The sequence below is a fragment of the Leopardus geoffroyi genome, chromosome D3, assembly GCF_018350155.1.
Source record: "Leopardus geoffroyi isolate Oge1 chromosome D3, O.geoffroyi_Oge1_pat1.0, whole genome shotgun sequence".
Classification (NCBI taxonomy): Eukaryota; Metazoa; Chordata; class Mammalia; order Carnivora; family Felidae; genus Leopardus; species Leopardus geoffroyi.
Window position 1 is genome coordinate 73769868 of NC_059339.1, and position 16785 is coordinate 73786652.

At 42.0% G+C, this 16785-nt stretch overlaps 1 protein-coding gene and 1 long non-coding RNA gene across 2 annotated transcripts in view; one reads left to right on the plus strand and one right to left on the minus strand.

Annotated features, from left to right (window-relative positions):
• The window catches only part of CCDC68 (coiled-coil domain containing 68), a 41129-nt gene extending 39923 nt beyond the window's left edge, over window positions 1-1206 (minus strand). Inside the window, exon 1 of the mRNA XM_045457283.1 lies at window positions 1105-1206. The gene's annotated coding sequence lies outside the window, so the exon portion shown is untranslated. The remainder of the gene's footprint in view (window positions 1-1104) is intronic.
• On the plus strand, window positions 1123-12496 carry LOC123587469. Its single transcript, XR_006707336.1, has 3 exons — window positions 1123-1203; window positions 12211-12215; window positions 12393-12496. It is a non-coding gene; the product is annotated as an uncharacterized LOC123587469 (long non-coding RNA).
• Window positions 12497-16785: the final 4289 nt, after the last annotated feature.

Sequence of the window (16785 nt, forward strand, 5' to 3'; positions counted from 1 at the left end):
AGTCCTAAAATCATTAGGTGAGAGGTTGATGAAGAATGCATTAACCTGGGGAACCACACTAATCAATCTTAACATAAGTAGAAAGAGACAACCAGGTACTTTGTCCTCTAGATGTGGTACAATCATAAGTAGAAAGCATCACCCACAAAGTATGCTTAAAAAAAAGTGAACTTGGGGCGCCTGGGTGGCTCAGTCGGTCGAGCGTCCAACTTCAGCTCAGGTCAGGATCTCTCGGTCCGTGAGTTCGAGCCCCGCGTCGGGCTCTGGGCTGATGGCTCAGAGCCTGGAGCCTGCTTCCGATTCTGTGTCTCCCTCTCTCTCTGCCCCTCCCCCATTCATGCTCTGTCTCTCTCTGTCTCAAAAATAAATAAACGTTAAAAAAATTTAAAAAAAAAGTGAACTTGAATCTGATCAAGCCTCTATATCTAAGGACAGTGAGTATCTGAATAAGAGGAAAATGTTCAATGACTCTACAAGGGTGAAGGTTGCGATTGGCCAAATCCCAATTATGTGAAAGTTTACAGGAAAATAACTAGTTCCTTCCACAAATTAACTATATAAAGTTAGATGGGGGAGAAGAGAAGGAAAATTGCCATAAATTAAGGCTCTTAAGAAACATGTGACCAAATGCAATATCTGGATCTTCTTTGGCTCTTGTTTCAAATAAACCAGTTACATAAAGTCATTTTTGAGACAGCTGGGGGGATTTTAACACTGACTGGATAATAGATGATGTTAAAGAATCACTAGTTTTGCTAGGTATGATATTAGAATTATGATAGATCTTTTGAAAGATCTTTTCTGTTAGTCATAGAGACTGAAATATTTGCAGGTAAAATAATATTACATTTGCAATTGCTGTGAAATGCTCTAGTAGAGAAAAAAAATCTGGTGGGGTAAAGATGAAAGAAGTTTGGCAAAATGCAGGGAGTTGTTGAAGCAGGCAAGGGCACACTCCTCTGTCTATTTCTGTTTGAAATTTTCATAATAAATAGTAAAGAACAAAAAAAAATAAAATAAGTAAAGCGAAATGCCCTGTGAGGTAGGATTATTCATATCATCTTGCTGATAAGGAAGCCAAGACTCCCATAGGTGGTAACTTACCCAAGGTCACAGTAAAACTAATAGAGCTGTAACTCAAGCCTTTGTCTTCTGGACACCAAGTTCAAGAGTGTTTCCATCACATTAAGCCTGGCTTCCCTAGTGAGAAAAAAAAAAAAAATTTAAAATTTATCAATGACCTGTGCTGTTAAAGCACACGAAGAATTTTCATATTTTTTGCTAGCATCATTTTAAAACCAGATAGCTTCTGGGATAACTCAAAGTCCTGTGTTTATCCTTTAATCTTCAATGAAATTGACAGAGTATGCCAAGAATTTTCCATTTTATCATAAATCCTCTTAGCCACAATGGCTTCTATTTGTTTTGCCTGAAGTTGATTTGGCAGCTGCAATTCAGCAAGTCTTGTTTGCAGTCTGTGAGTGGAGGTGCCTCTGGTACTCAGTCCTCTGACATCTCTTCTGGGATGAAGTTCTTGGTCCCAAAACAGCATTTAAATGAAACTTGAAATAAAAGCAACATCTACAGAGACAATAAATAGTGTGTCTATAAACTAGAAGGGCATGGTCAGCAAACCACGTGAGCCCAGTCTGGCTTCCCACCTACTTGCAAAGCCTAGGAACTAACAATGGTTCTTACAGCTTTTAATGGTCCAGCACACACACATACACACACACACACGCACACACACACCCCAAAAATCAAAACAAGAACAACATTTTGTGACACATGAAAACTATATCAAGTAAGGATTTCGTGTCCACAAATGAAGATTTACGATAACCACAGCCATTCATTTACATATTGTCTGTGCTTTTGCTTTCGCCCTACAACAGTGGAGTCGAGTGGTTCTGACAGGGAAAATATGTGGCAAGCAATGTCTCAAATATTTACGATCTGGTCCTCTACAGCAAAAGTTTGCTGCCCCCTGGGTTAGGGTGTAGCACAATCTGTGGGAAAATATAGGCAAGCAGAATAATCAGTTGGGTCTGAGTTCTGTTTTGTTCTCCAGTTCAGTCCCCCTTGATCTATGGTCCCATTTGATTGATTTGCATTCTTTTTTTCTTTTTAGTGCATTACACACTGTGTACATTAACAAATGATAAGGGGCATTTCAGAACAGGAATTAACCACTCTTCAGAAAGGGTTCTGATGGATTCTCACAGTCTTTCATAATTTGAAAATCACATTGGGCCTCATGTTATATATCCTAAATACACTCTCTTTCATGCCTTTTATTCTTTTTTTTTTAATTTTTTTTTTACATTTTATTTATTTTTGAGACAGAGAAAGACAAAGCATGAATGGGGGAGGGGCAGAGAGAGAGGGAGACACAGAATCGGAAGCAGGCTCCAGGCTCTGAGCCATCAGCCCAGAGCCCAACGCGGGGCTTGAACTCATGGACCACGAGATCGTGACCTGAACTGAAGTCGGACGCTCAACCGACTGAGCCACCCAGGCACCCCTCATGCCTTTTATTCTTAATATCAAGGAATTATGCTCCTTAATCATTGATATTTCTCAAATTATCGTATCTCCTCCACTCACTGGTTGGGCTATCTTAAACAAGTTACATAAAATTTTAGCCTCGACTTACCTGTATCTGTAAAATAGAGGTAAAACACCTACGTTTGTAATTTTTTTTAATTTTATTTATTTATTTTGAGAGAGTGAGAGCACGAGTGGAGTAGGGGCAGAAAGAGAGGGAGAGAGAATTCCAAGCAGCACAGAGCCTGACACGGGGCTCGAACTCACAAACTATGAGATCATCACCTGAGCAGAGATCAAGAGTCAGTTGCTTAACCAAGTGAGCCACCCAGGCACCTCTCTGAGCATTTTTTTAAAATGTTTTATTTATTTTTGAGAGAGAGAGAGAGAGAGACAGAGTGTGAGCAGGGGAGGGGCAGAGAGAGAAGGACCACAGAACCTGAAGCAGGCTCCAGGCTCTGAGCTGTCAGTACAGAGCCTGACGCGGGTCTGGAACTCCTGAACTGCAAGATCATGAACTGAACTGAAGTCGGTGGCTTAACGACTGAGCTATCCAGGTGTCTCTGAGGGTTTTTTTTTTTTTTTTCAATTTGTTGGTTGCACAAGGCACTAATGGACAGTAATGGTTAATATGGTCACTCCTATTATTTTGTATTATTAATAACCACAGAAGACGTGCAGCCTATAACAGAGGGGTCAGTTCATGCTTATCTGGTTGCAAAGTTTATACCCAACTCTATTCAAATGTTCTCTCTTTGATTCAGGAAATTTTTGTGCCCTTGATTTGTATAAAGAAGTCCAAGGGGAGCTTAATCCAGCAAAGTCCAAATTGCCATATGGCATTACCATCCTGGGGAAAATCCATCTTAGCATTTGATTTCTGCCAAGAGTAGATTAGGCAGATAAAATTTTCAAAATAAAACACAATCAGTTAAGTAAAGCGAGAAAAGAATTTTATTTGTTTTATGCTAGAGTGGATTGAAGAGAGCTTCCAAGTGGCATCGTGCCAAAAGGTGTTAGTTTCTAGATCAGGGCTTTTCGAGCAGGGCTCCCAGGAGGAAGGAGTGGTGCTAAGTGGTGGCTTTGCCACCTCCACGTGAACCAAAGCAGTTCTGCTTTGTTCTGTCACACACTGAGTTGTTCTACGAGGCTTTCTGTCAAGAAAGAACATTCTACAACTGGGCACTCAGCAGCTGTGTGACCTTGGGCAAGTTTCTTAACTTCTTTGCGCCTCAGGTTCCTTAGCAGTAAAATTCAGATAAAATTAATAATGAATAATGATAGAAATATAAACAATATGAGGTTGTTTGTGAATTAACATTTTCCAAGCACTTAAAACAGCACCTAGCACATAATAAATGATTTGTATGTGTTTGTCCAATGAGTAAATAAAATATGTATCCATTATCCACAATGACTGCTGATAAGCAATCTGAGTAGTAGAGAAGAAGAACCAGGTAATATTTCAAACAGTCTGCAGACTGAGCGGGCTGTAAAGGAAAATCTGCTTCTGGGATTTTAAGACTGGCAAATCCACGGTATTGGTTCTTTCTCAATAACACATCAATAATTCATCACCTGATTAAGCTAACATATAATGAATAGTTTACAATGTATAAAGCCATTCATAAGCATTAATTGTAATCTGTGTGATCAACCAACACATCCATGGGCGCCCAGGATAATGTAACTAAACCTACTTCTCTATTTAATGACATAAGAATGGCTTATCCATTATACAATAAACACATCAAAGCCCCTGTTATGGAGCTGGATTTTGCTCCCTCCCCATTCCTATGTTGAAGTCTTGACCCCCAGTATCTGAGAATGTAACCTTATTAGGAAATAGGATTATTACCGATGTAATTAGTTAAACGAAGTCACACTGGAGTAGGCTGGGCCCTTCATCCATCATGACTGCTGTTTTTATAAAAATTTGGACACAGGGGTACACAGGAGAATGCCACATAAAGTTGAAGATAGAGAACAAGGTGATGCTTCTACCTGCCAAAGAATACCTAAAATGGCAAGCAAACCACCAGAAGCTGGAGGAAAAACATGGAACAGACTCTTCCTCACAGCCTCGGAAGACCCTACCCCGACCAACACCTTGACCTTGGACTTCCAGCTTCCACAACAGTGAGACAAGAAATTACTACGTTTACGCCACTTAGCTTGTGGTACTCTGTCAGAGCAGTCCCAGGAAATGAATACGGGAACTGTTTATACTCTAGAGATGCTAACAAAGGTAACCTTTGATGGATTCATTCATATATTAAATATTCATTAGAATACAGCTGTGTCGGGTGCTGTGGCCACAGAAGTGCACCAGACACCCTGCCTTCACGGGACTTTCAGTACGGAGAGGAGACAGACATTGAACAAACCAGTGAATACACAGGGAATGTAGCGAGAGGTGGGTGACAAGAGAGATGGAGAAAAGTAGCGAAGGGCAACAAAATAAAAGGAGGTGCTGTTTTGGGTCAGTGGAGAGGGAAGGCCCGTCTGAAGAGGTGGCGTTCAAGCAGAAGACTTGACTAAAAAGACTGAATTTGTGTGGCCACCTGGGAGAAGAGGATGCCAGGCAAAGCAGGGAGCAAGAGAAAGGCTGGAAGTTGCTTGGAAAAATGTTCTTGGAACAACAAGGTATGCAGTGTAGCCTGCCACTTCTTTTTCTTTTCTTTCAATGTAGCAGGGATTTTTTTTTTTTTTTTAATACTGAAACTTGTTAAGACTTCCAGTTGACTAGAGGAGGTGTCTCCTTAGCTACTTCAAACAGGTCTACTCCTGGCTGGTATGGCTCTCTCAAGGTTGAAGGAAAGGCAGGGTGTAGCAAAGTGCGGGAGAAAGTGTGCCACAAGGCATATGCAAGGGACTCCAGGTCCGTGCACAGAAGAGACAATAAAATTCAGCTGACTGCACAGCGGTATTCTCAACTCACTTCTATGGGCGTTACCTGAAAGGCACCATGGTGGATAAGTGCGTGTTTTGACTGTCCAGCACTTGAATCTCCTCCCCAGATTATGTGGAATCACACCTGTATGAGTCTTTGCAGGAAAGGTCCCTTACTTGTTCTTCCTCACTCCCTGGGTTGGAGAAAGTGAGCCACTTGAGTGCTCCCATCTGGAAACAGCACTCAGGGATTGGCCCTTGGCATGCTGAAGCTGGAGGCAGTGAAAGCCCCATAATTCTCCTGGGAAGGGAAGGAGCCTGGCATAGAGCGGGGCTTTGTGTCCAGATGGCAGCAACACCAGTGGAGGTATCTAGGGACCAGTGGCGATGCCAGGACTCTATCTTACTCTCGTGACAGCTGATCTTTGATCAAGTACCAGCACACTGGATTCTCCCATTTCCAAACCAGTAAGCTCCTTTTCAACTTATCTAGAATCAATTCGCTTAACTGACTGGTTTGCAACCAGGAGCCCCGACTGGTTTTAGCACAGTTTCTGAGTTGTCAGTTTCTCGGTTCTGAGCTAACAATATTGAATATTGTTTCATCATTCTTGGTCACTATTGTTTGGAGCTTAGATATTAGAAACTGAAAAAGTAAGTTGCAACAAAAGTGAACAAGGGTAATTAGGTTATGTGAGGGAAAAAAGCTAACATATCTCCAAGCCCTTGGCGAGACTGACCGTGTGCTGAATATTAAACAGCACACCTGGTCTGCAACTGCATTACACAGCACAATGGTGACATCCAGTGTCAGCTGGCTAAATCTCAGGTGACTGTGCAGTTTACCTGAACATAACAAACAGTATTTCAAAAGCCATGCATGTTAGCACTGAGCTCAAGTAATAATAACACTGTTTTCAAGTAATAATCTAAGATTTTTTAAGCAGAATTAATTTTATTCATTTGTGACACTCATATGTATACAAACATATATCTACATCCTGACCCATGCTATAGAAAGCTCTTAGATATGAAATAAAAGCTATTTCATTTTTTAAAAGGATCAAAACATTGGCACAAATACAATATACAAATAATTGCAATTGACAAACACTGTGCCATTTACTAAAAATCATTTTCCCTATATTGTCAAAATTGATCATTACAATATACTGTGCTATATCTATTATCTGTATATCTGTGGCTATATTTAAATCCACCCATATAGATAGGTATAATGCAACCAAGTCACAGAAAAGTGATATAAATTTCTCAGGGTCATAAACTGACCTCTCCACTTGAGCCCAGGGGAAGTGACCTTAATCCAGGTATCTTTGTAATGAAATAATCTATCTTCATAGTTCGTTGGCATAATTTGAAATTTTGAAAACAGCTGAAGATGTCACCTAGTGCCCAGTATAGCAGCTAAACTACAAAAGGTACAAATCACATGAATCCATTCCAATTTGGGAAGACTAGGGAAAAGAGACCAGAGCCTGCTGAGTGCCTACTATATTCAAGCTAGAGTTTGCTGCCTTTAATAATCCTCATAAACACCCTGAGAGGTTGGTGTCATTATTACCATTTTACAGATGAGGAAATGAGGCTGAACAAGATTAAGCAAAGACAGCTAGTTAATGATGGTCGTGGATCGCAAGCCATAAGTCTCCTAGCTCTTTCCAACTTACTACCTTGCTTTCTGCTGAATTCTGAATGGGTTTCTAAGTCTAATTTCTTAGGCCCAAGTTAGTATAGTAGTCAGGTCACTAAGTAACAGTCAATTTACTCCTGCTGTGAGCTCCCCAGTGTGTCCTTTTGAAACATGAGCAGATGTTTCTGTCTCAGTAGATTTATTCCACGAACCGAAGCAGTATGGCTTCATGGTGTAAAAAACAGTGGGTTCGGACCACAGCTTATTGAGGACATTTGATTACAGGACATCACTTGGAAGTGTCAATGTCTAAGCTCAGCTGTCCCCTCACTATCCACCCTCCACCACCCACCCCCAATCAGTCAACTATTCTTTCTGCTCTGACCTCAGTTAACAACTCAGAAGCCACTTACGACTTATCAGTGAAGAGAAAATGAAAAGCAGCACACATTAATGATATATATCTGAGTCATGGGTAAATTTACAAGGAAGGTGCCCTTTTGGAAAATTTCTGTTGTGGCTTTATAAAATATTTGAAGAGTGGAGGGCTCAGGAATCTACTGCATGTCTTTAGCTTCTGAAACTCATCTTGGAATAGTTTCGCCTCAACATAATTTCCTGCATTGAAAAAATTATCTACTGAGGGGGCAAGACAGAAAATACCAGGTTTGAATGAGGATGTAGAACAACTGGAATTCCTGTCTGTTGCTGACAGGTATGCAAAAGGGGCAGCCATGTTGGAGAGCCCTTAGGCTGTTTCTTATAAAGCTATGCACACACTGTACAACCCAGCAATCCCACTTCTAGGTATCTACCCAAGTTAAATGAAGCTCTATGTTCCATAAAGCACAAATGTTTCTATTTGCCAAACACTGGGGAAAATTCAAATATTCATCCACAGGTTGAATCTCAGTCATCAGTAGGGAAGAATGAACTACTAGGGCAACTGGGTGGCTCAGTTGGTTAAGCGTCCAACTCTTGATTTTGGCTCAGGTCATGATCTCACAGTTCGTAGTATTGAGCCCCACGTCAGGCTCTGTGCTGACAGTGTGGAGCCTGCTTGGGATTCTCTCTCTGCACCTCCCCTGCTTGATTGCTCTCTCTTTCTCTCTCAAAAAAATAAATAAACATTAAAAAGAAAGAATGCGTGCATGTCCCCACCAATTTCAGAGCATATAAAAGTGGGAAGGGTGATGACAGGTTCTTGTAAATGGTATATGACTCTTAGAAGACATTTGGAATGACACTGTCAGTGGAAGTCTAGAAAAATGCACTTCTTCTAGAAGTTTTTGAACCTTACCAAGTTAAAAAAAAAAAAAAAAGACATTACCAGTGGAGACTGATTAATTCATCCAATCACAGATCATCAAAACCACAGTGTTCTCACCCAAGGGATTTCAGCAAGTTGTTCCGGTATTTCAAGCAGAAAGAAGAAGAAGAAGAAGAAAAAAAAAAAAAAACAACCGAGTTCTATTCAGCACATTCAGCTTTGGAAAACTACATTATTTAATCTAAACTATCTTGCTTTCAAATTTTAGAATTTTAAAAATAAAATCCTTTGCATTCCAAGTCATCAATAAAATCAACCTTTAAATTATATTAATGCTCTTTTTTCCCCAGTAGGAAAGTGTAATGTCAGCAGTCACTTCCACGCATGAAGAGACATATTGTCTTCTCTTGAGTTTCACAGAATCTGCCAACTTTGACTAGAAGGGTTTCTACTCAACCGGAGAAATCCTTCTAAGAGGATGTTTAAGCATCAATTGTCAAGTGTAACCTAAGAATGCATTTGCTGTAGTAGTCCGCACAAAGCAGGGTGAGTGGGGGTTCTGACTGAGCTGCTGTTCAAGGTTCCTGATTCCTAAGAAAGGGAAAGCAAAGGTCAGTGCTTTTGCAGTGCTAGAAATTTCTGATATGCTTTACGTTAGGTGTGCCATTAAAATATGTTATTAGGAAGCACTCATATTTTTGAGAGTACTTCAGTTATCACTGTTAAGTAAAACAATCATCAAAATTCGCCCACTCTAAATGCATCATTTGTGAAGAGCAGGTAGCAAAGGAGATGTAGTCTCTTCGCAAATATTAATGTCAAGAGTGAAACATCTTCCGGGCGCCTGCGTGGCTCAAGTTGGTTAAATGTCCGACTTTGCCTCAGGTCATAATCTCACGGTTCATGGGCTGACAGCTTAGAGCCTGGAGCCTGCTTTGGATTCTGTGTCTCCCTCTCTCTCTACCCCTCCCCTGCTCACCCTCTGTCTTTCTCTCTAAAAAAAATAAATAAACATTAAAAAAAAAAAAAAAAAAGAGTGAAACATCTTCCGAGTCCAACCTAGAATACCAAATGACTCATGCTTTCTGTTCCTTGCACAGGGTTGACTATTTACTCTTTTTGTGGGAGCGTCATAGAAAGATCACAGTTATGGCAAACACAGAAACTATTGGTGTATTCCATACCATGAATATATTTTTCATAAGTATAAATAAGAGGTTGGATCCTACAATTATTTCACATTATGCTACCATGGAAGCTGGACCACAGTATCTGTCTTACCACTTAAAGGTAAATGCAGAAATATCTACCCACTGGTGAACAAAATGTGGGCTAGCTACACCACGGAATGAATATTAGTTAGCAATAAAAAGGAACCAACTACTGATACACGCTACACCTCATGTATGACCCTCAAAAACACTGTTCTACATGAAGGAAACTAGATGCTAAAGACTATATATATTTTGTCATCCCATTTGTGTGAAATGTCCAGAAAGTCAAATCAAAAGAGAGAGAAAATAGATCAGTGGTTGTCTGGGAATGGGGTTGAGGATGGTCATAACACATAGGCAGGTGGAGTCTTTCAGGGATAATGAGAATGTTCTAAAATTGGATGGCAGTGATGGATTGGCCTTTGGTCACAATTCCATAAATTTACTAAAAATCATTGGATTACACACTTGGATATATTTTACAGTATGTAAAGTATGCCTCCAAGAAGCTGTTTAAAAAAAAAAAAACAGCAACAACAACAACAACAACAAGCGAAAATACCTTGGGTAAAATAAGTCTTTTCCTCTGGGGTAAAATATAATTGCAGTCATATTTTTCTAATTTATAGGACAAAATAATCTGATAAGATAGAAGCTTCTCAATTTGAAGTTTCTCATTCATTGATTTATATGCTAAATTACTGGCATCCACAGTGAAAGTTTGGTTTTTATTTAACTGGCATGAAATTGATAGTTAGCTATTTCAGGCTTAATATCTCAATTTTTCTTAATATTAAACCCAGAACACGTGATTTCCAAGTTCTTCCCCAACCGAAGCAAAAGAGAAAAACACTGACCTGAATAAAATATAAGTTCCTTTACAATTTTGAGAGTTGACTATTGAAATCCGTACAGAGTGTGTGATTTGAAGATGATCTAGTTTCAGTTACTGCCAAAATTGATGGATGATCATTGATACGGTTCTTATCTATGAGCTTCAGGTGTCCTGGAGGACTCCAGCATTGTGTAAACTCCACGAGGACAGGAATGTGACTTATTTCTTACTTACACAAAGCTGTATCCACCGCCCCCTCCTGACTTGAACTCCGAACACGGTGGCCTACTCAACAGGTGCTCAAGAAATGCGTGAGTGGGCCCACATATGCACCAATTATTGTCTAACACTGAATGTGCTCACACTCTTGCTTTTGTTTTCTACAAACCCATGTAGATGACTGTTTTCACGCTTCTTAAAACGCAAATTCACTTGAACATGTTATTAAATTGATAGTAACATTCTGCCATTATGAACTTTTCTATTGATAAATGGCCTATAATTTTTCTGTAAATATCCCAGTTCAAAAGATTTGAAACCACTCCTTTAAAATACTTTTAGATTCCCTCCAAAACCTTCCGCTCCTTCCTTTTTCAGTCATTATTCCAAACAAATAAATATACACCTAATTTTTCAGCATCAGTCAGGATTTGGATGGCAACTCAAGCTCGCTGTCCAGCACATTGTAAATCGATCAGCTAACAAATAACATGACTGTTATTATTAATTCACCAAATCATAAAGGTGAATGATATAACTGAAGTAGTGTCGGTATTTATTTCAAAAGTCTCTTTTTAGTTAGTGCAAGTTTATCTACCAAATTTACTTAGCAAATCACAAAGACAGGAACCTTATGAAATTTGCCAGAGTCTCAGGACGTGTAAGCTGTTTTCATTCTTTCTCCAAGTAGCTGAGCAGCCACCAGGGTATTCCCTGCCTTAGGCACAAATTCCTCTGTGTCAGGGACCTTCACTCTCAAACTCTCAGTGTTGGGGAGGGGTGGGGCTGTGAGAGAGGGAGAGGGAGACAGGCCAGTAAAGGAAACAACAGCACCAATTGTGTCTGCCAGGGTACCTGAGACTCTGGCTCAGATCATATTTCTGAAAAACCAGGCTTCTGCAGAACTGAAGATTTAATAGCATTAGGCAAAATCAAAAGGACAGATTATCTTTTCCCTATTGCAAATGGAGAAGAATTCCCTTTGATGCTTCATTTGGTCTATGGATACCAAGAAAGTAAAGAGAGTTTTGATTCCTAAAATAACAAGGATAGTATAAGGGTAGTCAGACACAGCCCAGTCACCTTTGGGGCTAAACGCTTCTTCTGATCTTACCTATGTCTATTCCCCCCCTCTTCTGAAGAAGGCTGAAAAGCTTACAGCCATGTCTTCACCCAATCCAAAAACTACTTTTGCACTACGCTGCGCTATTCTTCAGTAAGATAATACTGCTCCTTTGCACAACTACCCAGCGCTCTGTAACTTCCAGCTCCACCATCCCACGAGGGTAGCAAACTGTCAACCAGTGGGCAGTTCTCTTTTTGCTACACCGGCGGCTACAGGAGCCAGCACGAATGAACGAAGGGTAAGACAACCACCTTTATTCATTCATCTGTGCTCTTAAACGTTGTGGGCCCAGGTGACCTGTCAAAGCAACCATGCGGGCGTTCCAAGGCGACAGCAAGTCTTCCGGTCCTCCCAGTCGTGGAGACCTCCTGGCAAAGGAGGTCTAACCTAAAACACTGACCTAAATAAATAACCAGTGTGCACCGGGCTAAGGAGGGTTGTTCCTTCTCCGGGGAGGGGGGGTGAAGGTGGGGGAAGGCAACTCTTTCTCTTCCAGAGCAGAAACTTCTCAGCCAAGGAATCAGAACCCAGGACACAGAGAGGTTTACAGAAAGGAATATCCTCCTCACCAAGACCGGTGTATGCCCGGGGTGCACTGAGCTGCTCCGAGGGCCCCGGGCGCCCACTCACCTGGGCAGGGGTGGCGGGGAGTGGCCTGGCGCGCGCCACAGGGGCGAGATCGCCGACCGCCGGGGCTCGCCTCCCAGGGAGCGCGCTGAGCCAGTGCGGGGTCCCGGCGCTGCTCTCCCGCCTCCGGCCTGGGTCGGCTCCGTGGGGCGCCGGTGGCTCCTCGGCGTCTAGATTGGGCTCCGCCCCGCAGGGCGCGTCCGGGGCAGAGTTCAGCGCCGGGGAGACTCCGGGGAGGAGCCTGGGCTCCCGCCGCGCCCCGGGGCACCCGCCCTGCTCTGCGCACCCGGGTGTGCGCTCCCCGCACCACCCTCCCCTCCCCCCCGCCGCCCCAGGTCCCGAACCCTGCACGCCTCTCGGTAGAGTGATGTGAAGGGGGTATCGCTACTGCTTTTGAGGGAGGTTCTGTTTGCACTCTCAGTTCGTAAACTTTTGTCTTCGTGGTTTATCATAAAACTTTTGATTGTGGAGTAATTTTAGATTTAAGAAAAAGTTGCAGAGCTAGGACAGACTTCCCTAAACCCCTCAGCCCGTGCCCCCTTGATATTCACACCCCACGTGTGTGTATGTTACACGGGTGCAGGGTACATTTGTCAAAACTATGAAATTAACATTGGCCTGTTGCTATGAACTGAACTCCATCTTACACAGATTTTGCAAGGTTTCCTCTCTGTTTCAGGATCCCCCATCCAGGATTGCACCCCGCATTTAGCGTCTTGTCTTGGTGTGTTAACAGTTTCTGCGTCTTGTTTTTCTTGACGGCTTTAAAGGATTCTGCTAAGCTATATTGTGGATAGCTCTCATTTCGTTTTGTGTGGTGTTTTCCTCATGATTAAAGTGTGGTTATGGGTGTGGTGGAGGAAGACCACAGCGGGCAAGTGCCTTTCTCATCACCGCCTTCTGTCAGGATACACCATAGCAAGGTGAGTTAACATTTATCACTTGGCTAAAGTAGTGTCTGAGAGCTCTCTCCACTGCACAGTTACTGTTTTTCTTTTTCCATACTCTTTTCTTTGGATGGGAGTCACTAAGTTCAGCCCATATCAAGAGAGGAGGGTGGGGAAATCAAACTCCACCTAGAGGGTGGGAAAGCGTATCTACATATATTACTGGAATTATTCAGTAAGGAGGATTTATTCCTCCTGTCCCATTTATTAATCTAGTCAACCATATATTTATATCAGCATGGACTCATGTATGTTCACTTTATACTTTGTGCTATAATTAAACACTATATTATTTATTATGTTGATCAAAGTGTTCCTGCTTTGAATACTGGGAGCTCTTTGAGGCTGGCTCCTGTGTCCCTTTGAAAGTTCATAAACATTTAGGGCTGGGGATAAAAACCTCACTAGTTATTGGCTCCACCCCTCTCACATTTAACAAATGTAGAAAACTGAAGCCCCAATCCCCTAATATCGAAGGGCTTTTCTGAATCTTCCTGGGAATCCTATGATTACTGGCTTCCAGCCTGGTAAAAGAAAGGCAAAAGAAATGCTTCTTGGTTTGTTTGTTTGTTTGTTTGTTTGTTTGTTTTCCTAACAGGTGAACTTGTAGATTGGGATCCATCCAGAGAAGTTAAAGTTGAGGTTGCTTTAGGTAAATTTTGGTTAACTAATCCTTGTGTTTCTACTAAATAGATATATCTATATTCACAGACAAACCATGTTCCAAAGTTAGCCATGGGTATTTATAACTGCTTTAAACATTGAAGACATCCAGCTGCCAAAGATCCTTTGTTACATTGCTTTAGATTGCTCATGTTTGCATTTGCAAGCTGGTCCTGTAAACATGACATTTCCTCTTTCTGAACTGGAATCTCCCTCAGCATTTGATGCTGGCCTGCCTTCTGTGACCCTCACCTCTCTTTCCGCCTTTAACCTTTCTTGGAGAGAGGAATCTACCCCATTAGTCCTGGGTTTGCCAGGGAAACACAGGATGGATTGGCCAGTGAGTAATCCAGCTCCACTGAGGGAAGAGATTTTCTAGTTTTTAAGCATTTTTGACAAAGTTACTAAAAAGAATATACTTAGGTATTTGTCCATTTTGGAAAACTAAAGCTTTTCCATATTGTATATAAGTCCTAGCATAGCCCAGAGAAATTGACAAGATTGGTGGTGAAGGTGAGATATCTGTGCACTTTCCTGGAGAGAGAGGATTTTAACTGAAAGTAGTAATTTAAAAAAAATTTTTTTTCAATGTTTATTTATTTTTGAGAGACAGAGAGACAGAGCGTGAGCAGGGGAGGGGCAGAGAGAGAGGTAGACACAGAATGGGAAGCAGGCTCCAGGCTCTGAGCTGTCAGCACAGAGCCTGATGCGGGGCTGGGACTCTTGAACTGCGGGATGGGACTCTTGAACTGCGGGATGGTGACCTGAGCAGAATCGGAAGTCGGACACTTAACCAACTGAGCCACCCAGCCGTCCCTGAAAGTAATAATTCTAATCGGTATGGAGTACTGACTGCATTTCATTGTTCTGCAAATGTACTATTACCTAAATAATTTTAATAACTCTGTGGGGAGGAGAGCGGGGAACCACTCAGGATTAACGAGAATGTGGAACTATAAAATATTAGTAAACTACATAGTGCTGCTCAAGAGAATCCATAAACCGCCCTTAAATTTAAAACTCTAGTGGTATGTCTTACAGGATGGAAATTGAGGGAAGGGGGCTCAATGTTTATGGATTTCTCTTATAGCTATAGCATTTGATTGCTATTTTTATGACAGAATATACATAAATCATTTTAAGTAACCAAATTTTCTGAGTCTGCTTTTCTTCACATTTTACCTACCCTTATCCACATTTAAAAAAACAAAAGTATTGGTATTTTAGTATTATATGTTTTTTGGAAAGGCTTGGATTGGTTTGGCTGGGTACGGACTAAAGCACCTCAAACCACCCTCACTGAATAAATATTAGGACCCTGTGTAGGGCGTTCACCAAAATGGAAGGATTTAGGAGGAGAAAGAAAGTACCAGATGCCGTCTTGCCTCCCAGAGCACACGACACATTGTTGTCTGGGTTAAAAGAGGGTCTGACTGTAAATCAAGAACCCACATTCAGAGCCTGTGCCTCGTGGCATTCAGACTGAGGCTCATATTTGGAACCACTGTTGTTTGTTTCTGTTGGGGGTTATTTGCTAAAAGGAAATTTTATATATAATATATTTTATTTTTTATTAAAATTTTTTTTAAACATTTTTTATTTATTTTTGAGACAGGGAGAGACAGAGCATGAACAGGGGAGGGTCAGAGAGAGGGAAACATAGAATCTGAAACAGGCTCCAGGCTCTGAGCTGTCAGCACAGAGCCTAACGCGGGGCTCGAACTCACGGACCGCGAGATCATGACCTGAGCCGAAGTCGGCCGCCCAACCGACTGAACCACCCAGGCGCCCCTATATAATATATTTTAAAATGCAAGCCCTACCATGTCATTTCAGACCCCCCGCCCTCCCCCCCCCCCCCCCCACACACACAGTACACACACACCACCACCATTCATTAGAAAACTTTGCTGTCCCCTCGTGACCTCGGGCTTAGAGCCTAACCCTCCCCAGGGCAGAGAAGTCCTCACCTCCATCTTTCCTGCTCCCTCTCTTGCCACATTGCCGCACTGTTTGCCAGCGAGGTGCGATGGCTTATGGTGTTCCAAACCCTCTCTTGTTTCTCACTTTATTCCTTTTTGCTCTAGCTCCCCAACCCCCCCCACACACACACCCTCACCCCACAGACTAGAATGCTCTTTCCCCTCCTCTTTGCCTGGAAATTCCTGCTCACTTTATTCCGTATGTATAAGGAAATCTTCCCTTGAGATCCCCCACCGACTTTGAGCACCCCCGTAGATCTTCCCACAAAATGCTCCCTATGTTGCATGTTATTGTATTCATTTCCCATGGCTGTAACAAATGACCACAATCTTGGTTGTGGGCGCCTGGGTGGCTCAGTCGGTTAAGAGTCCGACTTCAACCCAGGTCATGGTCTCCTGGTTCATGAGTTCTTCTGTGTCTCCCTCTCTCTCTCTCTGCCCTTCCCCTGCTTGCGCTCTGGCTCTGTCTTTCTCAAAAATAAAAGTAAACACTAAAAAAAAATTTAAATGCGCATTTATTATCCAACAGTCTGTGGGTCAGAAGTCTGACCTGGTGCTCACTGAGCTAAAATCAATACATCGGCAGGCTGCGCTCCTTTCGGAGGCTTTAGGGGAGGATCTGTTCTCTTGCGTCTTCCATCCTTTCTAGAAGCTGCCTGCGTGTTTTGGTTTCTGGCCCCTTTCTCCAATTTCAAAACCAGCAACATTTCTCTCTCTGACTCTCCCTCTTTCACTTGCAAAAACCCTTGTGATTTCATTGCATTCAGCTGGATAATCCAGGATAATCTCTCCCATTTTAAGATCTTCATGGT